Source organism: Mobula hypostoma, chromosome 5, assembly GCF_963921235.1.
Source record: "Mobula hypostoma chromosome 5, sMobHyp1.1, whole genome shotgun sequence".
Classification (NCBI taxonomy): Eukaryota; Metazoa; Chordata; class Chondrichthyes; order Myliobatiformes; family Myliobatidae; genus Mobula; species Mobula hypostoma.
Window position 1 is genome coordinate 108,883,029 of NC_086101.1, and position 27,976 is coordinate 108,911,004.

Consider the following 27,976-nt stretch of genomic DNA (forward strand, 5'->3'; position numbering starts at 1 on the left):
ATGATTGCCTTCCCACCTTATGGCACGGCTCGGAACTCCCGAGAAATCATTAAGCTGGCAGCTGCCCTGGAGGAATTGGCTAATGAAAATGCCAGAGCTCTATTAGGTACCCAGGCTCAGGTGGCTGAGGTGACCACGGAAATATTTGCCGTCCGACAAACAGTCCTACAAAATCGTATGGCTTTAGATTTTATCCCAGCTGAGAAAAGGGGAACCTGTGCTATCATTGGCACAGAATGCTGCATCTATATCCCTGATAAGTCTACTAATATTACGTCCCCCTCCGATCACATCGCCCACGAGATCGACAACATCAAGAAAGTAGGACAGTATTTACACGGGTTTACCGAGGGGTTTAAATAGTGGTCGTTCGAAGGCCTGTTCGGTAACATGTGGGGTATGATATTGCAGTATGGCCGAAAAGTGCCATAGAACATTACAGCAAAGAAACAGACCTTTTGTCCCCTCTTGGCTGTGTCGAACCATTTTTCTGCCTATTCCCACTGACCTGCACCTAGACCATATCCCTCCATACACCTCTCATCCATGTATCTGCCCACGTTTTTCTTAAACGGTAAAGTGAGCCCGCATTTACCACTTCATCTGGCAGCTCATTCCACACTCCCGCCGCTCTGTGTGAAGAAGTCCCCCCCCAATGTTCCCTTAAAACTTTTCCCCTTTCACCCTTAACCCATGTCATCTGTTTTTTTTTCTTCCCTAGCCTCGGTGGAAAAAGCCTGCTTGCATTCACTCTATCAAATACCCATCATAATTTTACATACCTCTATCAAATCTCCCCCCTCATTCTTCTACGCTCCAGGGAATAAAGTCCTAACCTATTCAACTTTTCTCGCTAACTCAGTTTATCAAGTCCCGGCTACATCCTTGTAAACCTTCTCTACACTCTTTCAAGCTTATTAATATCCTTCCTGTAATTTGGTGACCAAAACTGCACACAATACTCCAAATTCGGCCTCACCAATGCCTTATACAACCTCACCACAACATTCCAACTCTTATGCTCAATTCTTTGATTTATAAGGCCAATGTACCAAAAGCACTCTTTACGATCTTATCTACCTGTGACGCCACTTCTAGGGAATTTTGTATCTGTATTCCCAGATCCCTCTGTTCTACTGCACTCCTCAGTGCCCTACCATTTACCTTGTATGTTCTACCTTGGTTTGTCCTTCCAAAGTGCAATACCTCACACTTGTCTATATTAAGCACCATCTGCCATTTTCCAGCCCATTTTTCCAGCTGCTCCAAATCCCTCTGCAAGCTTTGAAAACCTTCCTCACTGTCCACTACACCTCCAATCTTGGTATTATCAGAAAATTTGCTGATCCAGTTTACCACATTAACATCCAGATCATTGATATAGATGACAAACAACAATGGACCCAGCACTGATCCCTGTGGCACACCACTAGTCACAGGCCTCCAGTCAGAGAAGCAATCCTCCACTACGACACTCTGGCTTCTTCCAATGAGCCAATGTCTAATCCAATTTACTACCCCTCCATGTATACCTAGCGACTGAATCTTCCTAACTAACCTCCTATGCGGGACCTTGTCAAAGGCCTTACTGAAGTCCATGTAGACAACATCCACTGCCTTCCCTTCATCCACTTTCCTGGTAACCTCCTCGAAAAACTCTAATAGATTTGTTAAACATAACCTACCACGCACAAAGCCATGTTGCCTCTCCCTAATAAGTCCCTGTCAATCCAAATACTTGTAGATCCTATCTCTTAGTAGTCCTTCCAATAATTTACCTACTACTGTGACGAGAATACACATAAAATTAAGATGTTTGCTGGCCTGGGTTAGCATCAGTGACATCAGCAAGTGGTCTGCCACCTGCCCTCAGGGGAAGGAGAGATAAGGAACAATGGAGCAGCGTCTGGAGATGTGTAATGAAGGGACGGGGGAGAGAGAGCTGTCTGGAGCGGTTCCCCCCTTTGAACCTTGAACTGTTTGAAGTGATGGACAGGCGATGCCCCAGCAGGGGGATAAAAAGGGACCGGTTCGCTAAGGCAGCACACACGCCACCCGAGGTAACGAGACCCTGGAAGCGGTGCGCCTCTCACGAGTGGGTGAGAAGTATCAGACAACGGCCAGGGTGGAAAGGTACGATCAGCGGGAACCCGGTGTGTGTCCGCCCTTGCCTGGGTGCCGGGTTCACTGCAGAGGATCGACAGCATCTGGAGGAGGGGTCACAGTCGGTGACCTCAGGTGACATCACCAAGGACCCGCCCAAAAGTTGCTTGTGAGCCATCTCGCCGGTCTGTGAGTGAAGCAGTGTCTGAATGATCAGTTGTTCCTGTTCTATCTCTCTCTTCCCCCACGTTGTCCATCCATGGCAACGATTACTGCGAACTGAACTACTAAACTGGACTGAACTTTGAGTCACTTTGAAATTTGGTCATTTACCCCTAGACAACGATAGAGCTTGATTGATGCTGTTATCTTAATTCTGTGCACATGTGTGGTTATCATTGTTGAACTGTTGCATTTATTATCCTTTCGATTACTGTGTTGCTTGTTTCTTTAATAAAACTTTCTTAGTTCTAGTACTCCAGACTCCAACTGAGTGATCCATTTCTGCTGGTTTGGCAACCCAGTTACGGGGTACGTAACACTACCGACGTCAAATTTACCAGCCTATAATTTTCTAGATTAATTTTAGAGCCTTTTTAAAACAACGGAACAACATGAGCTATCCTCCAATCCTCCAGCACCTCACCCGTAGATACCGACATTTTAAATACATCTGCCAGGGCCCCTGCAATTTCAACACTAGTCTCCTTCAACGTCCGGAACACCCTGTCAGGCCCTGGAGATTTATCTACTCTGATTTGCCTCAAGATAGCAAGCACCTCCTCCTCTTCAATCTGTATAGGTTCCATGACCGCACTACTTGTTTAGCTTATTTCCATTGACTCCATGCCAGTTTCCTTAGTAAATACAGACACACGCAAAAAAAAACATTTAAGACCTCCCGCATTTCTTTTGGTTCCATACATAGCCGACCACTCTGATCTTCAAGAGGACCAATTTTATCCCTTACTATCCTTTTGCTCTTAATATACCTGTAGAAGCTATTTAGATTATCCTTCACCTTGACTGCTAAAGCAACCTCATGTCTTCATTTAGCCCTCCTGATTTCTTTCTTAAGTATTTTTTGCACTTTTTGTACTCCTCAAGCACCTTATTTGCTCCCTGTTTCCGATACCTATCATACATCTCTCTCTTCTTCTTTATCAGAGTTCCAATATCCCTTGAGAACCAAGGTTCCTTATTATTATTCACTTTGCCTTTAATCCTGACAGTAACATACAAACTCTGCACTCTCAAAATTTCTCCTTTGAAGGCCTCCCACTTACCAATCACATCCTTGCCAGAGAACAACCTGTCCCAGTCCACACTTTTTAGATCCTTTCCCGTTTCTTCAAATTTGGCCTTTTTCCAGTTTAGAATCTCAACCCGAGGCCCAGATCAATCTTTACCCATGGTCAAGTTGAAACTAATGGTGTTATGATCACTGGAGCCAAAGTGTTCCCCTACACAGACTTCCGTCACCTGACCTATCTCGTTTCCTAATACAGTAAGAGATCTAATATTGCATCCTTTCCAGTTGGTGCCTCCATATGCTGATTTAGAAAACTTTCCTGAACACATTTTACAAAATCTAACCCGTCTAGACCTTTAACAGTATGGGAGTCCCAATCAATATGTGAAAAAATTAAAATCCCCTACTATCACAACTTTATGTTTCCTGCAGTTGTCTGCGATCTCTCTGCGGATTTGCTCCTCCAATTCTCACTGACTATTGGGTGGTCTATAATACAACCACATTAACGTGGTCATATCTTTCCTGTTTCTCAGCTCCATCCATATGGCCTCGGTAGACAAATCCTCTGATCTGTCCTACCTGAGCGCTGTTGTAACATTTTCCCTGACTAGCAATGCCACCCACCACCGTTCATTCCTCTGCCTCTATCTCGTCTGAAACATCGGAACCCTGGAACATTAAGCTACCAGTCCTGCCTCTCCTGTAGCCAAGTTTCACTAATGGCTATAATGTCGTAATTCCATGTGTCAATCCAAGCCCTCAGTTTGTCTGCCTTCCCCACAATACTCCTTCCGTTAAAGTAGACACACCTCAGAAGATCATTACCACCACACACAACCCTTCTTTGCATGAACTTTTAACATCATTGTTGTACCCACTGATAACTCAAGGATGCACTTGGTCGCTTTCTCTGTAAAAATTACTGCTTTGTTGATCATGTAACTTTATGCGAGAAGTGAGGAAGGTGCAAGAAAGGTATATTCCAAAAAAGAAGAAATTTTCGAATGTAAAAAGAATGCAACCGTGGTTGACAAGAGAAGTCAAAGCCAAAGTTAAAGCAAAGGAGAGGGCATACAAGGAAGCAAAAATTAGTGGCAAGTCAGTGCCCTGGCACTGACCCACAGCACTCAGTGAACTCCACGCTAATGCACTGGCACTAACCCACAGCCCTTAGTGAACTCCACGCTAATGACCTGACACTGACACGCAGCCCTCAGTGAACTTCACGCTAATGACCTGATGGTGACACACAGCCCTCAGTGCACTCTACACGAATGCCGTGGCAGTGACCCGCATATCTCATTGAGCTTCACATCCATAACCTGGAGGTGATCAGAGGCTGGCGCTGAGCTCCATGCCCGTGGCAAGGCGGTGGCCCACAGCCCAAGGCCTGGCAGTGTCGGAAAGCTGAAATTATCTGGAAATACTCAATACATTGGGCAGTATTCTTGGGGAGAGAATATTTCAGGCGCCAGGTCAGTTGGTATGACCCACAAAGTTCTAACTGTGGGTCCAGCATCCAACTTTGAGACAGCCCACCAGAGAATGGGAAAGTTCAGGAAAGACTTGGTGAGATGCTCCGTTATAAGTGTTCCCTGATCATTGATTCTGTTCTCAGACAGTCTGGACACGACATGAATACGATTTGGCCACCATAAAGGAATATCTGGAAAAGGAACTGCAGAAGGGACAAGCCATGTACCAGTGAGTATAGAGCCATCACTCTCTCGGGAAACAGGTCAAAATCCAGTGGTGTAGAGGAACTGATATAACAAGGGTCATAGAACGCAAGCAGGATCCCTATACAATCTCCTTCAAGTGATCACCGTTCCACGATGCCTTCTTTCTGGGCACAGGGTTATCCTGCCTCTGATAAGGAGAGAAAGACTGGCCTTGATAATCAGTGGTCAAAGTGGAACTCGCTGCTGTTACACAGACAGTTCAAGCTTCTGAATAAAAGCTCATCCCTTTAGAATAGAAATAAGTAGAAATTTCTTTACCCACAGAATGGTGAATCTATGGAATTCATTACCACAGACGACTGTGCAAGCCATGCCAATGGGTATATTTAAAGCGGAGTTTGATAGATTATTGATTCGTTAAGGCATCTAAGTTTACACGGATAAGGCAAAAATTGGGCTGAAAGAGATAATAAATGAGCTGTGACAGAATGACTGAGCAGACTCGATGGGGCTTATGTCCTAATTGTGCTCGCTATATCTTATCGCCTTATGGTATTATGGAAAGAATCACAGTTGGCCACCGTGGACCATACTGAACCACACTGACCACAATGGACCATACTGAACCAGTGGATCCTACTACATCACAGTGGATCATACAGGAACAGCACTGTATCATACTGGACCACAGTGGATTACACTGGGCCACGAAGATCACACTGGACCACAATGGATCAGACTGAACAACTTTGGATCATACTGAACCTCCGTGGATCATAATGGACCACTGTGAAACAAACAGCTGAACAATCTCTCCAATGCCATTCCCTCAATTTATTTCCTCATAATCCATACATCCCTCCATTCCCACGAACTTCTCACAGCTGCTACTTCTCACCAATGAAGAGGCAGGATGGGTGTTGCGGAGGACTTACAGTGACCACTCTCAGATCAACGACCCTTTGTCAGATGTACATTGTGATTAGGCTGTATTGTACCTGAACCGGTGGTGTAGACTGGCTGTAAACATCAAATTGAACATTATTCATATTCCCAATTACTTCCACGAAGAGTTTGAGGAATTTTCACCTTGTGTTTTAGGTGGAGTACTTTTGCACCAGAAATTCCAAAAAGCATTAACTGTGCAAAGACAAGTGACTTGCCGAGAGACGCAGTGATCCCATTCGAGAGGGAGGTCCGCACCTTCCTTAACATAGATGCTGCGTAAGTATTGGAACAGAATGGGCCACTGTTCAAACTCACCAAGTCCTTGTTTGGGTTGTCTGGTAAATGGGTGCCTGCAGTTTGCCCAGAGTTAGAGTCACAAAGTACAGAAGCAGGCCCTTTGCCCCAACCTATCCATTCCAACCAGGACGTCTACCACAGTTCATGCTTTTTCTCAGATTTTGGCCCATATCCCTGCAAATCTTTTCTATCCACGTACCTGCCCAGCTGCCTCATAAACATTTTAGTTGTTCCTGCTTCAACCGCCTCCTCTGGCCACATACGGGCCATCTTCTGTCTGTAAAAAAGCATCTTCAGATCCTTTCCCTCCTGCCATTTACCTGTGCCTTCTAGTATTAGACACCCTACCCTGGGGAAAGACTGTGACCAGCCACCGTATCTACACACCAGCCTCCTACACTCTCCTACGTCAGATTTGTGCCTGACGATCACACTGGTAAGTGAGTTACTTGTCCTTTCTGAGTCCCTGAACAGACACAGGTAACATTTATCTCCCCGTCCTTACCCGAATGGCGTTGATTTTAGATGATTCAGCTTCCCAGTTATCCCACTTTCCTCTCCACTCACTACCCTCTGGTTATAGCTCGGCCCTATATCAACCAGGCTATCAGTATCTGATCCCTGTTCCTCTCTTAACGTCACCTCTCAGCCTCCTTCACTCCAGGGGAAGGTCGCAACCTTATCACTTAGGTCCTCTAATCCAGACCACACCATTGTGGATACCTTCTGTACCCCTCCAGCTCAATCCCATCCTTTCCGTAGTGCAGGGACCGGAAACTGCCCACAGGACTCCCGGTGCGGGTTGACTAATGTTTAGTACAGCTCGAATGGAACCTCCCAACTTTAATACTCAGTGCCTCGGGCAACACAGGCAAGCATGTCGTACACCCTCCACACGATCCTGTCTTCCTGTGTTCCCGTTTTCACCAAACCAGGTCCTTGTATCCCGTGTTCATCGTGTTCAGCAGTAATCCGCGGGGTCCTGCCATTCACTGAGTATATCCAACCCCGATTTAACTCATGTCTCCACGTTGGAGTAGTGATAATCCAGGGCACAGACTTTGTCCCTTCCTGTGGAATGATGTGAGGTGCCTGATGAGTGTTAGTCCAACGGTCTAGATTCTTCAGCACACGCACACTCATAGACTTGCAGACACACAGGCACGCCCAAGGATACATGGAAAGCGATGTCTGTGTGCACGGCTGGAGAAATGCACTCAGCTCTGATCTGTAGCCGAGATCCAAACACCTGTATGGCCCTGTTCCGAACTGATGTAGTCCTCACCTACACTGTGACAAGTCTCTCTCGGACTCTGCTTGGCATTCCTCCTGTATTCACTGTGATGTGTTTTTGTTAATGCAGCATTGTGGAGCTCGGGCTGCAGCCACTGAAGATGTGCCATGAGGTGTGGAGTACGCTGAGCGAATTACAAACCTTCTGTGAGATCAACAGAGATCCAGTCTCAGGTGAGTTCACCAGTTGCTTCTTTGTCACTGTCGGAATCAGAGAGGTTCCTGTGATAAACAGGGATGTTTAGCTGGCAATCGACTTCCAATAGGAAGGGTTTGGTGAAAGAAGAACGTGACCCAGCTGTGACAGATGTGATCGATAGCGTGGCTCCTCTGTTCCCTAGAGTATGTGAAGAAACATTGGGATAAAGACAAGTTCTTCGGCAATCAGTACCTGAATGGATCAAACCCTGTTCTCATCCAACAGTGCAGCGAGATCCCAGCAAAGTTCCCCGTTAAGGACGAAATGGTCGCCCCCATCCTGGCGTACGGCACCACCCTCCAGCAGGAGGTCCAGGTCAGACTCTGGCTTGCAGAGTGTGGGAAGCGGGAATGATACAGAGACGTGAGATATGGTAGTGTTGGGGCATTACAGAAGGAGGAGCGATGTAGCGTCTCAGATCAACTCACACCGTCGCACACCTTGCCGCACTGTCCCACAGTGAAACACACACCATCATCCAATACCTGCACCGTCCCACACCCAAGTGCACCATGGGAGACTTTAATTTCCCAAATATTGAGTGGGAGTATCCAGTGACTAATGGATTACTGGAAAGTGAATTTATTGAGTTGTTGAATGATTGCTTTTTGACCCAGTATATTAATACACCAACAAGAGAGAAGGCCTGTCTAGATTGTACATTCTGTAACAATCAGGATAGAATTTTGAGTAAGGAAGTCGTTCAGCCTTTAGGAACAAGTGACCATAACATTCTAAGTAAAAAAAAAACTTTGTAGTTTTTTGGGAGAGTATATCAGTTAAAAGACAAAGCTATTTAATTGAATTTCAGAAAGCAGAGTTTGTGCAGATGCGGCAAAGACTTCAGAAGGTAAACTGGAAAGAGCTGCTTGACGTTGTGTCTGTTGAGGAACAATGGGGTTGATTTAAAGAGGTCATTGCTGCAGTGCAGGAAATGCTTGTACCCAACGTTGGGAAAGGCAATAAAAACAATAGATCAACTATATGGATGACAAAATATATATATATATAATAAATTATTGAAGAAAAGACAGCTATATAAGGAATACAAAAAATATTGTAATAATGTTAACCGTAGGGCATATGACAATATGAACACTATAGTCAAGAGGGGAATTCAGATTTCAGGTTGAGAAGGATATTGCTGATAATGCATCAATAGATTTTTTTCAATACATTAGCAGTCAAAGAAAAGTCAAGGAGGAAGCAAAGTGTGTCAGGAATAATAGTGGTTTGCAGAAAAGGACATAGTGGATACTCTTAACTCATATATTGCTAAAGTATTCACCTGTGAAGATATTGGCAATATGCCAGAAAGTGTAAAGCAAAGTGCGGTTGTTTTAAGTGACTTAAAAAGTGACATTCGGCTACAGCTGAAAAGGCTGAAAGTTAATAAATCTCTAGCGCCAAACAACATATGTCCAAGTGTACTTAAAGAGGTCTCTGACTCAGTGACCTCAAAGTCACTGAAGGCTGGTGAAATCCCTAAAGATTGGAAATGGGCTAACATTGTCCCAGTATATAAGAAGGGTGACTGCACTGACCCTAGTAACTATAGACCAGTAAGCATAGCGTGTATCGTAGGTAAGATAGTGGAAACATTACTAAAGAATGAAACGGTAAAAACAGCTGATAATAACAGGAATGTTAGCAGAAAGCCAGCATGGGTTCAGAAAGTGGAAACCGTGTTTTACAAATGTGCTGGAGTTCTATGAAGAGACAACTCAAATTTATGAAAACAATTGAATGATTGATATAATTTACTTGGACTTTCAGAAGGCTTTAGACAAGGCACCCTATGAAAGGTTAATAATCAAATTACAGGAGGTGGGGATTCAGGGTAAGGTGTGCAAATGGGTGCAGAATTGGCTGCAAAACAGAAAACAACGAGTTATAGTGAGAGGATCGTTTTCAAACCTAGAAGATGTTAAAGTGGAGTTCCGCAGGAGTCGGTTATGTGGCCGCTGCTGTTTTTAATTTACAGTCATGATTTGAATAAACACATAAGGAAGAGGCGGTTGGCTCACAAATAGAGAAAGCTTGTTGACAATGCAAGAGGGAGGATAGACAAGTGATACTGGAGGGACCCGCTCAGACCGATGGCTCGAGATGTGTCGATTTTAATGCAAGGAGTATTATGAACAAAGAGGATGAGCTTAGAGCATGGGTCAGTACTTGGAAATATGATGTTGTGCCCATTACAGAGATTTGGATGGCTCAGGGGCAGGAATGGTTACTTAGAGTTCCTGACTTTAAATGTTTCAGAAAGGACAGGGAGGGAGGCAAAAGAGATGGGAGCATGGCACTGCTGATCGGAGATAGTGTCACGGCTGCAGAAAAGGAGGAAGGCATGAAGGGATTATCTACGGAGTCTCTGTGGGTGCAAGTTACAAAGTTACAAAAGGGTCAATAACTCTACTGGGTGTTTTTATAGACCACCTAATAGTAACAGGGACACAAGGTGCAGATAGGGAGACAGATTCAGGAGAGGTGTAATATTAACAGGGACGTTGTGGTGGGAGATTTTAATTTCCCAAATATGATTGGCATCTCCCTAGAGCAAGGGGATTAAATGGCATGGAGTTAGTGAGGTGTGATCAGAAAGGTTCCCTGACGCAATATGTAGATAAGCCTACAAGAGGAGAGGCTGTACTGAATCAGATATTGGGAAATGAACCTGGTCAGGTGTCAGATCTCTCAGTGGGACAGCATTTTGGAGATAGTGATCACAATTCCATCTCCTTTACCATAGCAGTGGTGAGGGATAAGAACATACAAGAAAGGAAAGTGTTTAATTGGCGTAGAGGTAAATATGTGTCTATCAGGCAGGAACTTGGAAGCATAAATTGGGAACAGATGTTCTCAGGGAACTGTACGGCAGAAATGTGGTGAATGTTCAGGGTATATTTGCATGGAGTTCAGTACAGGAACTTTCCAATGAGATACGGAAATGATGGTAGGGTACAGGAACTGTGGTGTACAAAGGCTGTTGAAAATTCAGTCAAGAAGAAAAGCTTATGAAAGTTCCAAAAAACTAGGTAATAATAGAGATCTGAATTGTAAGTCTAGCAGGAAGGAGCTTAAGAATGAAATTAGGAGAGCCAGAAGGGGCCATGAGAAAGCCTTGGCAGACAGGATTAAGAAAAACCCTAAGGCATTCTACAAGTATGTGAAGAGCAAGAGGATAAGACCTGAGAGAATAGGATTAATCAAGTTTGACAGTGGAAAAGTGTGTATCGAACTGGAGGAGATAGCGGGGGTACCTAATGAATACTTCAGTATTCACTACAGAAAAGGATCTTGGCGATTGTAAGGATGACTTACAGCGGACCGAAAAGCTTGAGCATATAGATATTAAGAAAGAGGATCTGCTGGAGCTTTTGGTGTCACAATGGGGTGCTGGGAACTGACCCAAATGCAAGACACAGACACTGAAGTATAAGGAACAGGACTTGACTAGAGTAAGGACGTGACAGGATTCAGGCAAGGAGCAGGGACAAGAACGCATACTTGGGGGAGGGAATGCGGGACCAGGACTAAGAACCATGGACTTGGAGACAAGTCTTGGACTCCGAGCCTGAGACTGGACAAGGACCCAGAACCTGGGTCTTACCTCGGGCTCGGACACCGAAACCAGGCAAGTACATGACATGGCTTCAGGACAGGACGTGGCTGGGGTCTAGAGGCCTGAGCTTGGAGACAGGCTGGGGTCCTAGCTCTTGAGGCTTGAAGCTAGGGTCTTGGGTCTTGAGCTTGGCTGCGGGATCCGCGAGGCTTGGGTTCTTGAATCTTGAGCTTGTCTGCGGGATCCTGGAGGCTTGGTTTCTTGGAGCTTGGCTGCGGGATCGCTGAGGCTATGGTTCTTGGAGATTGGCTGCGGGATCGTCGAGGCTTGGGATCTTGAAGTTCAGAGACAGACTGGGAACCGAACATAAACATAGAGCCGGGACTTATGCTAAGACAGGCCGGGACTCAACCTCTCCACACCAAGGTGGGACAACCCACCTGTTGGGTAACGGCAGGACGGCTAGACTTACCGAACAGAGGCCAAGACAAGACAAGACATGTTCCCCCACAGAGCAACGGAAAAATGGCCTGACTTACTCCACGGAGGCAAGGAGAAGACAAGACAGATCCCCCCGCAGGGCAACGGCAAAACGGTCTGACTTATCCCGCGGAGGTGAGGACAAGAGACAAACTCCAAAGAACGACAGACAGATCCATCTCTGCTTCAGGGTTGCTCTGAGTCGCAGTTGCAGCCAGCAACCTCCTCTGGCTACGGAAACAGCCAGATCCCCACCGAGCTCGGAGTGGCTGACGGCCACTCAGCTGGCCTGGGAAACAGCCGAATGCATACCGCAAAGATTACTCCAACAAGTGGCAACAAGGCTCCATAAAGCAGTGGTCCTCCAACCAGGCCTAGTGATCACAAATGGTTTCACTAGCCTTCCATCAGCAGGTTGGTCCAAGGGGGACTGACAAGACAAACCAGCAGCACACACTCAATTCCTAGGCTACTTATATTGCAATCCCAAAGATGGGAATCAGGTGCCTATGATTAACTCAAACAACGGACTGCTGGAAGACCCGGAGTCCTGAATCCACAGACCGGACCGTGAACTGGAAGGCGGACTTTACGGACAGGACCATGACATTTGGAAAACATCAAGTTGAATAAGTCATCGGGACTGGACGAGATGTACCCCAGGCTACTGTGGAAGGCGAGGGAGGAGATTGCTGAACCTCTGGCGATGATCTTTGCATCATCAATGGGGACGGGAGATGTTCCGGTGGATTGGAGGGTTGTGGATGTTGTTCCCTTCTTCAAGAAAGGGAGTAGAGATAGCTCAGGAAATTATAGACCAGTGAGTCTTACTTCAGTGGTTGCTAAGTTGATGAAAAAAGGACCCTGAGAGGCAGGATTTGTGAACATTTGGAGAGGCATAATATGATTAGGAACAGTCAGCATGGCTTTGTGAAAGGCAGGTCGTGCCTTACGAGCCTGATTGAATTTTTTGAGGATGTGACTAAACACATTGATGAGGGTAGAGCAGAAGATGTAGTGTATATGGATTTCAGCAAGGCATTTGATAAGGTACCCCATGCAAGGCTTATTGAGAAAGTAAGGAGGAATGGGGTTGTGGATTGCTTTGTGACATTGGCATTGACATTGCTTTGTGGATCCAGAATTGGCTTGCCCACAGAAGGCAGAGAGTGGTTGTAGATGGGTCATATTCTGCTTGAATGTCGATGACCAGGGGTGTGCCTCAGGGATTGTTCTGAGATCGCTACTCTTCCTGATTTTTATAAATGACCTGGATAAGGAAGTGGTGGGATTGGTTAGTAAATTTGCTGGAGACACAATTGTTGGGGCTGTTCTGGATAGTGTGGAGGGCTGTCAGACGTTACAACGGGACATCGATAGGATGCAAAACTGGGCTGAGAAGTGGCAGATGGAGTTCAACACAGATAAGTGTGAGGTGGTTCATTTTGGTAGGTCAAGTATGGTGGCAGAATAGGGTAAGACTCTTGGCAGAGGGAGGATCAGAGGGATCTTGGGTCCGAGTCCATAGGATACTCAAAGATGCTACGCAGGTTGACTTTGTGGTTAAGAAGGCATACAGTGCATTGACCTTCATCAATCTTGGGACTGCGTTTAGGAGCCAAGAAATAATCTTGCAACTATATAGGACCCTGGTCAGACCCCACTTGGAGTACTGTGCTCTGTTCTTGTTGCTTCACTACTGGAAGGATGTGGAAACTATAGAAATGCTGCAGAGGAGACTTACAAGGATGTTGCTTGGATTGGGGAGCATGCCTTATGAGAATAGGTTGAGTGATCTTGGTCTTTTCTCATTGGAGTGACAGAGGATGAGAGGTGACCTGATCGAGGTGTATAAGATGATGAAAGGCATTGATCATTTGGGTAGTCAGAGGCTTTCTCCCAGGGCTGAAATGGCTAGCACGAGAGGGCACAGTTTTAAGGTGCATGGAAGTAGGTACAGAGGAGATGTCAGGGGTACGTTTTTTTACGCAGAGAGTGGTGAGTGCGTGGAATGGGCTGCCGGCGACAGTGTTGGAGGCAGATAAGATAGGGTCTTTTAAGAGACTCCTGGATAGGTACATGGACCTTAAAAATAGAGGGCTATGGGTAATCGTAGGTAATTTCTATAGGAAGGACATGTTCGGCACAGCTTTGTGGGCCGAAGGGCCTGTATTGTGCTGTAGGATTTCTCGGTTTTTATGTTTCTATAACAAACAAACTAGCCATGTTTTGCAGATGACAAAAAATTTGGGGGTGGGGGGTGGTTGGGTGGGTGTGAACTGATAACATTCATGCAGCAGAATCAATGCAGTTAGATCTGAACAAAATCCAGATATGCCTTCCATTGGAGGACTTTGAGAATAAGACAGGGAGTGTCAAGGATACCTCTTCTTGTAAGATTCTTTTGCACAGGCACTGAAGCGACCGTTCCTTGTTATCTTCCAGAATGGCAATATCATCATTGTTGATTATGCATTACTGAATGGAATTGCAGCCAACGCAATTACGATGCAGCAATACCTCGAAGCACCAATGTGTCTCTTGTACTTGAATTCAAGCAATGAATTAATTCCCATTGCATTCCAGGTATGGTCTCTAATCCTCTTCTTCCCCTCCCTTCTGCCACCCTCCCTTTCTCATGCCCCATCTCCACCGCTCACCCTCCATTCCTTCCCTCACACTCTTCTCGCCGTCCATCTCCCACCACCCTCAACCTCCATCTCCCTCTCTCACCCCCCTAAGTCTCTCATCCCCTCCGTCTCCCATCACCCGGCTTACACACACCCCTCGTCCGCACATACCCCCGACTATCATCTGCCCCCATCTATCAACCCACGTCCATCACCCACCCACCCATCTATCACAGCCCCCGTCTGTCACATCCTCCGGTTATCACATTTTCCCTGGCTATGACACCCCCCCCCCGTGTATCACTCCTTCTATGCCTCACACACCCCACCTGTCGCTCATCTCTCACACAACCCCAGTCTCTTATCTCCACTCCTGAGTCTTTCACACTACTCTGCTCTCTCAGACCCCACCTCGTCTTTCACAGTACGTCCCACCTCTCATAGCCCCCACCAACCCTGTCACCCTCCCACGTCTCTCACTCTCGACTTCTCTCAACCCCGTTTCTCACCCTTTCACAGGTCTTACAAACCCCACCCCATCAATACTACTTCTCCTCTTACAGAAGCCGCTCGAATTTCGCCAGCAGGTATTTTGCAGAAAGCCTCATGACCCTCAGCCCTCGCAATCACTAGAGCCTCCTGCCTCAGGATCTGCAAACTGGACCTTCTGAGCAATTCCTTCTTCCCTACTTGCCTGAAGCATTCAGTCTTACTCGCTGCAGTTTCCACCCCTAATATATCTCTTTCCTTCTTCATGGCCTGCCCTATCGTGTTATTGGAATTTGCACAGCAAATCTTTCGGTGAAGGGAATTATTGCTGTTCGAAAGTTTCAAGAGGAATTGTCCACTCCCATCAGCTCGATCAAATGCCGTACCAAACCAATCCTTCTGCCCACAAGATATTCATTTCCTGTACATCCATGTGCCTATCCAAGAGCCTCAGACGCCCCTGTCATACTTGACCCAACCATCACCTCTCGCAGAGTATTCCAGGTGACCACCATTCTGTAAAAATATTGAACCGTACTTCCCCTTTGAATTTAAACTCTCTCATCCCTTCTTGGATTAAACATTTCAACCCTGGTGGAAAGATACTGTCTGTCTTCTCAATCGACGCTTCTCGGAAGGTTATAAACCTTTATCGGGCCTTCCCTCAACCCCACAGTGCATAGAAAACAATTTAACTTTGCCTAACCTCTCCTTATGGTGCATGAGCTCTAATCCATGCAGCATCACCGTAAATCTCTTCTGTGCCCTCTCCAAAGCCTCGAATGGGTGAAAGGAAAAGGAAAGGCTATATGGGAGGGGGGAGTCTTCGAGTAGGTTAAAGGGTTAGCATAACATTGTGGGCCAAAGGGCCAGTAGTGTGTTCCATAGCTCCATGTTCTATGTACTCTGGATGTATATAGAATTTTATAAAGCTTTCAAAGATTCGCCTTATTTGTCAAGGGTACTTCCAAACATACAGTGAAATGCATCTTTAGGCATTAAATCAAATCAGTGAGAATTGTGCTGGGCAACCCGCAGTTGTTGTCATCATAGTATGGCCACTACTCAGTAGCCCTGACTATACATCTTTGGAAATGCGTCTTCGGAATGTGGGAGAAAAGCAAAGCACCCGGAGGATACACACACGGTCCTGGGGTGAACATACAAATTTCTTATAGACAACGACTGTGATCGAACCCTAATCGAATGGAATGGAAGCTGGTGCTGTAGAGTGATTGTGCTGCACTACCAACCTGCAACGTTACTTTCTGACTCTTGAACTCAATATCTCGACTGATAAAGGCAAGCTTGCCTTATGACATCTTTACCACTCTAACAACATGTGCAGGCACTTTCAGAGAGTTATGGATTCGGACTCCAAAACACTCGTATTAACATGGTGCTGTCTCTTCACATTTGAGCTAGCGAAGTGCAATACTCCACATTTGCCCAGGTTATACTCTATCTGTCTTTTCTCCACACATCTCTGCAAGTAATCTATATCCTGCTGTATTCTTTGCCAGCCTTGCACACTATCTACAACACACCAATCTTCATATCATCTGCAAACCTAATAACCTACCCAGCTACGTTTTCATCCAGGTCACTTATAAACATACAAAGAGCAGAGGTCCCTGTATGGATCCCTGCAAAGCACCACCAGTCACAGCGTTCCAGTCATTGAATTTCCGATCAATCACTATGCTCTGTTTTCTATGGACAAGCCAGTTTTGAATCCAAATAGTCAAGTCACTGTGGATACCATGAAGCTCAATCTTCTGGATGAACCTTTCATGAGGAACCTTGTCAAAGGCCACGTAGACAACCTTCATCACACTTTACCTTCATCACCCATCCTCTTCACCTTGTCAAAAATGCAATCCAGGTAGTAAGACACAACTCGTCCCGCGCAAAGCCAAGCTGACTGACACTTTTCCAATTGCTCGTATATCCAAGCCCTAAGAATCCTCTGCAATAGCATCCCCACCACTGATGTGAGACTCCCTCTATTGGGGTATATAGTTTCCAGGGTTATCTCTGGTTACCTTCTAAAATATAGGAACAACCTTGGCTACTCACCAGTCCAACAGTATCTTGCCTGTGGCCAGAGAGGACACCAAGGTGACACATGGATAAAAGAAAAGTGGAGGGCTATGTGTGAGGGAAGCGTTAGATTGATCTTAGTCAATCTTAGTGTGTAAAAGTCAACACAACTTCAAGGGTCAAAGCCCCTGTACCGGAAGGTCCTCTGCCAAACCAGAGATACGAGGTGCGTGTGGCAGAAAATACTCCATGTTCTAAGCTCTTGATCCAGACTCTAGCATTCTCAGCTCTTTCCTCTCAATAATCTGGTGTATATCAGACTCTGGGACTGAACCACTGTAGTGTTCTTTAAACTGTACTTCCTCCTGATAACTGCCCCCTTGAGTGTAAAATTCTCTCCCTCCATCTTTTCGGGACGGACCACCTCAACATAGTTCATAACTCTGCAGCGTGGGACCTGAGTTTCTCAGTCCCCTGGGATTCATCACCACCCTGGGTAGCTGTTAATAACAGATGCAGGAAATCAGGCACAACACAACAAACCGCTGAAAGGACCCCGCAGGTCAGGTGGCATCTATTCAGCATCTCTTGTGTTTCCGATCTGTGTGCATTGCTCTGTTAACGGAGGGATTCAATTGCCCCTGTCCCTCAATCTCCTTCAAAGTCTTTTAGGCTCACAGCAAACATCGTCTGTAAATTGTGTGTTTGACAGATCAAACAGGAGCCGGGTCCAGAGAACCCCATCTTCCTTCCGACAGACAGCAAATACGACTGGCTCCTGGCCAAGATCTGAGTTCGTCACGCTGACACACAGGTCCACCAGCTCGTCTCACACCTGCTGAACACTCATCTGTTTGCCGAAATCTTCTGCATCGCGACCCTCCGGAAGCTTCCGAGCGTACACCCGGTCTTCAATCTACTTTCGGTGCACTGCCGGTCTATTGTACTGAACAGGGGAGCCCTGCCGATATCAGAAGCATTGCCAGGAGTCGCCAGAGTTCGATCTCCCTCATGTACAGAGGTGTCCATGGTGGTTTTTCCGTTGCGTGTGGAGATTAGAATGTGCAGGAGGACAGCACAGGAACAGGAAACGTTGGACGAACTCAGAAGGTCGGGCAGCATCCATGGAAACGAACAACGTTTCGGGCCGAGACCCTTCGTCAGGACTGAAGAGGGAGGGAGCAAGGTCTCTATAAAGAAGGTGGGTGGAGGGTGGGAAGGAGAAGGCAGGAAGGTGCCAGGTGAAAAACCAGTAAGGGGAAAGATCAAGGGGTGGGGGAGGGGATGCAGGGAGGGGATAGGCAGGAAGGTGTAGAAGGAATAGGGGAAAGCACAATGAGTAGTAGAAGGAGGCGGAACCAAGAGGGATGTGATAGGCAGCTGGAGGACGGGGCAGAGAGAAACTGGGTTGGGGAAAGGGAGGGGGAGGGAATTATATTTCTCAGGCTGCTCCATGAGGCGAGGGAAGAGATTGCTGAGCCTCTGGTTACGATCTTTATGTCCTCGTTGTCCACAGGAGTGGTACCGGAGGACTGGAGGAAGCGAATGTTGTCCCCTTGTTCAAAAAAGGTAGTAGGGATTGTCCGGTTAATTATAGACCAGTGTGCCTTATGTCTGTGGTGGGAAAGCTGTTGGAAAAGATTCTTAGAGATAGGATCTATGGGCAATTACAGAATCATGGTCTGATCAGAGACAGTCAGCATGGCTTTGTGAAGGGCAGATCGTGTCTAACAAGCCTGATAGAGTTCTTTGAGGAGGTGACCAGGCATATAGATGAGGGTTGTGCAGTGGATGTGATCTACATGGATTTTAGTAAGGCATTTGACAAGGTTCCACATGGTAGGCTTATTCAGAAAGTCAGAAGGGATGGGATCCAGGGAAGTTTGGCCAGGTGGATTCAGAATTGGTTTTCTTGCAGAAGGCAGAGGGTCGTTGTGGAGGGAGTACATTCAAATTGGAGGATTGTGACTAGTGGTGTCCCACAAGGATCTGTTCTGGGACCCCTACTTTTCGTGATTTTTATTAACGACCTGGATGTGGGGGTAGAGGGGTGGGTTGGCAAGTTTGCAGACGACACAAAGGTTGATGGTGTTGTAGACAGTGTAGAGGATGTCGAAGATTGCAGAGAGACATTTGACAGGATGCAGAAGTCGGCTGAGAAGTGGCAGATGGAGTTTAACCCGAAGAAGTTGGAGGTGGTACACTTTGGAAGGACAAACTCCAAGGTAGAGTACAAAGTAAATGGCAGGATACTTGGTTGTGTGGAGGAGCAGAGGGATCTGGGGGTACATGTCCACAGGTCCTTGAAAGTTGCCTCACAGGTAGATAGGGTAGTTAAGAAAGCTTATGGGGTGTTAGCATTCATAAGTCGAGGGACAGAGTTTAAGAGTCGCGATATAATGATTCAGCTGTATAAAACTCTGGTTAGGCCACAATTGGAGTACTGTGTCCAGTTCTGGTTGCCTCACTATAGGAAAATGTGGAAGCATTGGAAAGAGTACAAAGGAGATTTACCAGGATGCTGCCTGGTTTAGAGAGTATGCATTATGATCAGAGATTAAGGAAGCTAGGGCTTTACTCTTTGGAGAGAGGGAGGATGAGAGGAGACATGATAGAGGTGTACAATATAATAAGAGGAATAGAGTGGATAGCCAGCGCCTCTTCCCCAGGGCAGCACTGCTCAATACAAGAGGACATGGCTTTAAGGTAAGGGGTGGGAAATTCAAGGGGGATATTAAAGGAAGGTTTTTTATACTCAGAGAGTGGTTGGTGCGTGGAATACACTGCCTGAGTCAGTGGTGGAGGCAGATACACTCGTGAAGTTTAAGAGACTACTAGACAGGTATATGGAAGAATTTAAGGTGGGGGGTGATATGGGAGGCAGGGTTTGAGGGGCACAACATTGTAGGCCGAAGGCCCTGTACTGTGCTGTACTATTCTATGTTCTATATGTTCTACCGGAAGTTGGAGAATTTAATATTCATGCCCAGGGGCTGGAGACTACCCAGACGGTATGTGAGGTGTTGCTCCTCCACCCTGAGTTTGGCCTCATCATGGCAGTAGAAGAGGACATGTGTGGACATATCCGAATGGGAATGTAAAGCAGAGTTGAAGTGGGTGGCAACCGAGAGATCCTGTCTGCCTCCTGCATTAACGTTTACAATAAGAGCCGGTGATGCACCTCAGAGACGAGCTGTACCTCCCTCCCTTTTCGTTATCTTTCTATCTCTATCTCTGGAGACAGCTTATCTACTGATGTTTACTATAAGCTTACGGAGCGTCACAGCTATCTGGACTATTCCTCTTCCCACCCTGCCTCTTGCAAAAATGCCATCCCTTCTCGCAATTCCTCCATCTTCGCCGCATCTTCTCTTAGGATGAGGCCTTTCATTCCAGGACGAAGGAGATGTCTTCCTTTTTTAAAGAAAGGGGCTTCCCTTCCTCCACCATCAAATCTGCTCTCAAACACATCTCTCCCATTTCACGCACATCTGCTCTCACCCCATCCTCCCGCCACCCCACTAGGGATAGGGTTCCGCTTGACCTCACCTACCAACCCACCAACCGTCGGGTCCAGCATGTAACTCCGTAAATTCCGCCACCTCCAATGGGATCCCACCACCAAGCACATCTTTCCCTCTCCCCGCCCCCGCACTTTCAGCTTTCAGCAGGGATCGCTCCCTACTTGACTCCCTTCTCCATTCGTCCCCCCCCCCCACATCCCTTCCCACCGATCTCCCTCCCGGCACTTATCCTTGTAAGTGGAACAAGTGCTACACACGCCCTTATACTTCCTCTCTCACCACCATTCAGAGCCCAAGACTTCCAGCTGAGGTAACACTTCACCTGTGAGTCGGCTGATGTGATATACTGTGTCCAGTGCTCCCGGTGTGGCCTTCTATATATTGGCGAGACCCGACACAGGCTGGGAGACCGTTTCGCTGTACACCTACGCTCTGTCCGCCAGAGAAAGCAGGATCTCCCAGTGGCCACACATTTTAAATCCACGTCCCATTCCCATTGTGGTATGTCTATCCACGTCCTCCTCTACTGTGAAGATGAAGCCACACTCAGGGTGGAGGAACAACACGTTATATTTCATCTGGGTAGCCTCCAACCTGAAGGCATGAACTCTGATTTCTCTAACTTCCGTTAATGCCCCACCTCCCCTTCGTACCCCTTCCTTCCCTCCTTTATTTATTTATCTATTTATTTATTTATTTTGTTTGTTTGTTTGTTTGTTTATTTATTTATTTTTATTTTCCCCCTTTCTTGCTCTCTCTTTTTTCGCCCGCTGTCCCTCTCACTATAACTCCTTGCCTGCTCTCCATCTTCCTCTGGGCACCCGTCCCCCTTGCTTTCTCCCTACGCCTCCCGTTCCATGATCCTCTCCCTTCTCCAGCCTTATATCCCTTTTGCCAATCAACTTTCCAGCTCTTAGCTCTATCCCTCCCCCTCCTGTCTTCTCCTATCTTTTCCGATCTAACCACTCCCCCTCCCACTTTCAAATCTCTTACTATCTCTTCTTTCAGTTAGTCCTGACGAAGGGTCTCGGCCCGAAACGTCGACTGCACCTCTTCCTATAGATGCTGTCTGGCCTGCTGCGTTCACCAGCATTTTGTGAGTGTTGCCTGAATTATGGGGCAGACTTGCAGCCTCTCAACGTGCAGCAGAAACGGCCGATGACATTGCTTGTGTCTTTATCTTGTGTAAAGTTACTCCAAATGTGCTCAAACCTTTAACATTACAGCTTCTGATGCCTCACCTGAAATTCACTTTACACATCAACACCGAAGCAAGAGCTCTCCTGATCTCAGACGGTGGGATCTTTGATCAGGTGAGCATCTTATTTCAATACATTTTTTAATTGAAAGCAATTTTTTTGTAGCTTCCACACCAGGACTACCAGAGTCAAAGGCAATTACTTTCCTCAAGTAGTGAAGCTGACTGACATCTGCAACCACTAACCCACCCCTCCACAACCCCACCATCACTACTTCTGCCACTGTGAGCGTCGATCCACCACCCCGGAGACTGATGTACTGGACTGTCAGTCACCTTATGTACAGACACTCCTGTGCCCAGCGTCATTCTACGGACATGCAGTCAATCTGTGTGCAGTACATAAGCTATCTTATATATTTATGTTTATCGTGCGCTTTCATTATTGTGTTCTTTATCTTATTGCGTGTTTTTGTCCTGTATTGGATCTGGAGTAACAATTATTTCATTCTCCTTTACACTTGAGTGTTGGAAATGACACTAAACAATCTTGAATCTTGAGGGTTCAAAGTCACACAATCGCGCACCACAGAAACAGGCCACTCGGCCCACCACGACCATACTGACCCACACTAATCACATTGACAGCACAGCCATGGAGCACTACAGCAGAGAAATAGGTTCTTCATCTCACCTCGACATGCCAACCCATACTAATCCCGCTGACAATACGTGGTCTGTGGTTATAGAGCACTGCAGCTCTGAAACAGGCCTTTCCTCCCACTATGCTCATCCTGACCCACACTAATTCCCTTGACCAGGACATAGTCTGTGGTCTTTTATCACTGCCTCTGGATATTTCTTAAACACTGTGATCGTCTTTGCCTCCACCACCCACCCTGGCACTGTGTTCCAGATTCCAGCCTCCTTCTGGGTTAAAAACAATGTTCCTTGCAACCCCTGAACCATTTCACCCCTGAAGTTAATGCTTGGCCTTTGGTCTTAGATGCAATAACCACCGAGAGAAGTTCACTGAGCCTGTCTCTGCCCTCAAACCTCTCCATGGCCTTCCTCGGCCTCCTCCATTCTGGGGAAAACAGGGCCACATCTCCCTTCTCTCCTCATAGCTCAGTCCCTCCATCCGAGGCAACGTCCTCGGGAATCTCTCAGCTAGCTCTTCAGTTCAGTATACTGAGCTGACCAGAACTCCACACGATCTACGTCCCTGCTCCTGTGTTCATGTGTTCTGTCTAATGAAAACATGTTTTCGCTCTGTGTCATAATGGGGGCGCTGGTAGCGGACCCAAATGCAAGACACTAAAACACAATGTGAGGCAAACTAAATTGAGTTTATTGCTCGCTGCAAGGAGAGCAAAGCAGAAGCAGGCAATAGCGTAATAGACAAGGAACAGGCCCTGGACTAAGGCTGGGACACAGGGACTGTGCTGAGGCTAAGACTTGGAAAGTGGGACCAGGTCAAGGAACTGGGAACTAGGAACTAGGAACCTGGGCAAGGACTCCGAGCCAGAGACTGGACAGGGACCCGGAATCTGGGTCTTAACTCGGGCTCGGACGCCAGATCCAGGCGAAGACAAAACGTGGCTAGGCTATAGGACAAGGCACATGGACAGGACACAGACTAGGAGCAGGGACAGGAACACAGACTTGGGCTTAGGGACGGGACATGGAACTCGGTACCCAGACATGGACTTGATACTTGGAACCGCCAGGGCCAGGGTTCGATACTTGGAACCTCCAGAGCGAGCCAGGAACTCCTCTTATTCACGGGACAGACTCGGACACAGGACATAAAACGTTGAGCCAGGAATCCTCCTTAGACACAGGATGGAGTCAGGACTCTACTTCACACAGGGTCAGGACCCTTCCAGGGTACAGGGTCGGGACCCCTTTTAGAGGCAGGATATCGATACAGAGACCACACAATGATGGACAGTATTTTAACAGGGCCCCAAGTACGCTCCAAGCAGTGGCGAGCTCTTGACTAAACCCGGCGGGTTAATTTTGAGTGACCTGCTCTGGCAAGGGAAGGCGGCTTGCTGGCACTTGCTTCGGGCGGAGACCAAGCTTGTTCCGGCCAGATGACATTGGCTCACAACTACCTTCGGTGACTTCGTTAACACTCTCACACCGAACGGCTGAAAGCCGGAGACTTATAAACTGCCGGTTCAGCCGAGAGTAAATTGCCTCCAATCACCAAGCCCGAGGGACACGGGAAAACAGGGAACCAAAGGAAAACAGGGAGTCAACGGTCCGGATCGTAACACCAGAAAGTAAATTTAAAGGAAACCTGATCCGGACCATGACAATCTGCTTTCTCCACCAGTCTATCTACATGTGCTTCCACCTTCCACATTCCTGACAAGCTTCCCCCCCCACCCCGGATCTTTGGCTCTCCTGTGCAATCACATACCAACACCCCTACGTTCTCATGTTGTGTGCCCTACCCATGAGCTACCAAGACTGAACTCTGTTTGATTTTACCCTACCCGGTCATACGCTGACCCTCACCATCCTGTAGCCATGACACCATCATTACCATCAGTTCTCTCCCGTGTAACTTGTGAGCTTATCGGACTTCTCAAATTCCCATACAAGTTCTTCGGCATCTCTGACTCACAGTGAGTACTCAAATCAGCAAAGTGACCATGTCGGGGTCCTGGATTGTGTGGCAGTAGTGTAGGTGACTCTGGTTGGGATCACCAGGGTTTGGGAATGTGGGGAGGACTGAGTCCAGATCTGGGATCTGGAGTTCTCGTGTACTTCCAGCTCCCTGTAATCTCACTCGCTGACTGGAGAAAATTACACCACTGTATTACATGTTCAAAAAGTGAAATCCAGCGTGGCTGGTGTTGACAATTGATATGCCGGAAAACCTGCCACAGGTTCATGGAAAAGTACAGCACAGAAACAGGCCCTTCGGCCCATTTAATCTGTACCAAAATCATTTAAGCTGCCTACTCCCATCGACCTGCACCAGGACCATAACTGCTCGTACCCCGACCATCCGTGTACCAATTGAAACTTCGCTAAAACTTTTAGATGAAGCTCATGTGCACGATTTCTGCTGGCAGCTCCTTCCACGCTCTCATAACCCTCTGAGTGAAGATGTTTCCCCTCTTGTTCCCCTTAAATTTTTCACCTTTCACCCACGACCTCTGGTTGGAGTCACACCCAACCTCAGTGGAAAAAGCCTGCTTGCATTTGCTCTATCTATACCCCTAATAATTTTGGATACCTCCACCAAATCCTCCTTTCAATCTTCGACGTTCTAAGGAATAAAGTTCTAACCTTTTCAATCACAAAAAAGAGAAAATCTGCGAGTACCGGAAGTTCAAGCAACACACACAAAATGCTGAAGGAACTCAGCAAACCAGGCCACATCTATGGAAAAGAGTACAGTCCACGTTTCTGGCTGAGACCATTCATCTCCTTACTCCCATCTTGAAGGCTTTTGGGCGAAACGTCAACTTTACTCTTTTCTGTAGATGTTGCCTGGCCTGCTGAGTTCCTCCAGCATTGTGTGTGTGCTGCTAACCTATTAAATGTTTCCTTATAGCTCAGTTCTCCGGACCCAGCAACATCCTTGTAAATGTTCCCTGTGTTCTTTCAACTTTATTTCCTGTAGGTAGGCGACCAAATCTGCACACAATACTCCAAATTAGGCATACACAACGTCTTATAGGACTTTATCATAACACCCAATCTCCAAAGCTCAGTGCCTTGATTGATGAAGGCCAATGTGCCAAAAGCTTTCTTTATCACCCTATCTACTTGTAACACCATTTTCAATGAATACTGGACTTGTATTGGCAGACCCCTTTCTTCTGCCACGCTCCTCAGTGCCCGACCGTTCACTGTGTAAGCCCTTCACTGGTTGGTCCTACCGACGTGCAACACCTTACACTTGTCTGCATTAAGTCCCATCTCCCATTTTTCAGCCCATTTTTCCAGCTGGTCCAGGTCCCACCTCAGTGTTCGATTGTCTTCCTCGCTGTTCACTACACCCCCAGTCTTGGTGTCATCTGCAAATTTGCTGATCCAGTTTACCACATTATCATCCAGATCATTGATGTAGATGACAAACAACAAAGGACCCAGCACCGATCCCCACGGTACTCCACTAGTCACAGACCTCCAGTCAGAAAGGCAACCATCTACTTCCACTCTCTGGTTTTTGCCACAAAGCCGATGTCTAATCCAATTTAATATCTCATCTTGAATGCCGAGCGACTGAACCTTTTTGACAAGCCTACACGTGGGACCTTGTCAAATGCCTTGCTAATGTCTGTGGAGACAACATCCACTGCTTTACCTGCATTGACTTCTCTGGTAGTTTCCTCGAAAAAGTCTATAAGATTGGTTAGACATGATTTACCGTGCACAAAGCCACGCTGACTATCCGTTATCAGTCCATGTCTATCCGAACACCTGCAATCTGCATATGGTCCAGAAAACTGATGTCGCTTTGCTTCACTTATAGAAGCTCTGCCTCTGTCTCCTGAGTAGACACAGATGCAAAAAATATTATTTAAGATCTCCCCCATCTGTTTCTCTTCCATAGTGGATAACCATTCTGATCTTCCACAGGACCAATTTTGTCCCTTGCAATCCTTTTGATCTTAACATATCTGAGGATTCTCCTTCACCTTGTCTGGTAGCGCAATCTAATGCCTTCTTTTAGCCCTCCTGATTTCTTTCTTAAGTATTCTCTGTATTTCCTATACCCCATAAGCACCTCATTTGTTCCTACTTGCCAATATCTGCAATGCACCTCCTTTTGTTTCTTAACCAGGGCCTCAATACCTCTTGAAAACCAAGGTTCCTTACACTTGCTATATTTCCCATTTATTCTGACAGGCATATAAGCTTTGTACTCTCAAAATTTCACTTTCGAAGTTCTCCCACCTACCAAGTGCACCTTTGCTGGAAAGCAGCCTGTCCCGATCCACACTTGCCAGATAATTTGTGATACCATCAAAATCAACAGATTTCGACGTAGAACTTCTGAAAATCCAATTACTGTCCCCTCATTCACGACGCCTCCCAGGAGACATGTTTAGAAAATGCCTCTTCGCACTCCCACTGCTCAGTGTCTTGCAGGTGGTGGTAGGGGAATGAGTGGGATCCGGTAGCAGGTCTCCCGGTGTCTGCTACCAGGTATTGTTTTCCGCATTTGTTCAAAGGGAGGCCCGCAGAGTTCCTGTAGTGTTCTGCACCGGTATGGGCAGCAGGTCTTCAGCTGCATAGGAGATTTTGCAGGTGCTGTAAATTCAGAGCAACCCACACAAAATGCTGGAGGAACTCAGGAGACCCGGCAGAGCATCTATGGAGGGGGATAAAGATTCGACATTTCAAGGAAAGACACTTAATCAGCACTGGAAACTAAGGGGCAAGAAGCCAGAATAAGAAGGCCATCACCTGGTCTCACCTGTCACCTGCCATCTTGTAGTCATTCACCTCACCCAATCTTATTCTGCATTCTTCCCACTTCCTTTCCCGTTCTGATGAAGGGTATCGGCCTGATTATTCTAATTCCGCTCCATAGATGCTGTGGGTTACTCTGGATTTCAGCTACTTTGGTTCCTGGCTGACTCATTCCCCTCCCAGCATCATGCCAGGTCAAACCTCTGATCTGTCATTCCAGGCTTTTTCTACGGGAGAGACGGCCAAACTGATGATTCTGCAGCGGGCTCTGGCGAACACGACCTGCTCATCTCTGTGCCTTCCGGACCATGTGGCCTCTCGAAGAGTGAAAAAGATCCCCAACTACTATTACAGAGATGACGCTCTGAAGATCTGGCACGCCATCAACAAGTGAGAGAATCTATCGCTAAGTGTTCTCCCGCTCCAATATTTCTCCCATTTTACACAGCACTGGACAGTAAATCCCTCACAGGGAAGGAACACAGGTCGATAGACAATAGACAATAGGTGCAGGAGTAGGCCATTCGGCCCTACGAGCCAGCTCCCCCATTCACTGTGATCATGGCTGATCATCCACATTCAGTACCCTTTTCCTGCCTTCTTCCCATGTCCCTTGATTCCGCTATCTTTAAGAGCTCCATCTAACTCTTTCTTCATCTCGCAGTACAGAGTGGCCAAGGCTTTCCCGTTCCAGCCACATTCCTCGGTCATAATTCGAAACTCAATAGCGTAGTCGGTTGTTGACCGACTGTCCTGACACACCTTCATCACACGGTCCGGGAGCTTAGTGATTACCGCGACGTCAAAACAGCTTGGGGCATTGCA

General features: G+C 46.8%; 1 pseudogene; it reads left to right on the forward strand.

The window, feature by feature from the left end:
• Nucleotides 1–27,545, forward strand: LOC134347325 (polyunsaturated fatty acid 5-lipoxygenase-like; annotated as a pseudogene).
• The last annotated feature ends 431 nt before the right edge of the window (nucleotides 27,546–27,976 follow it).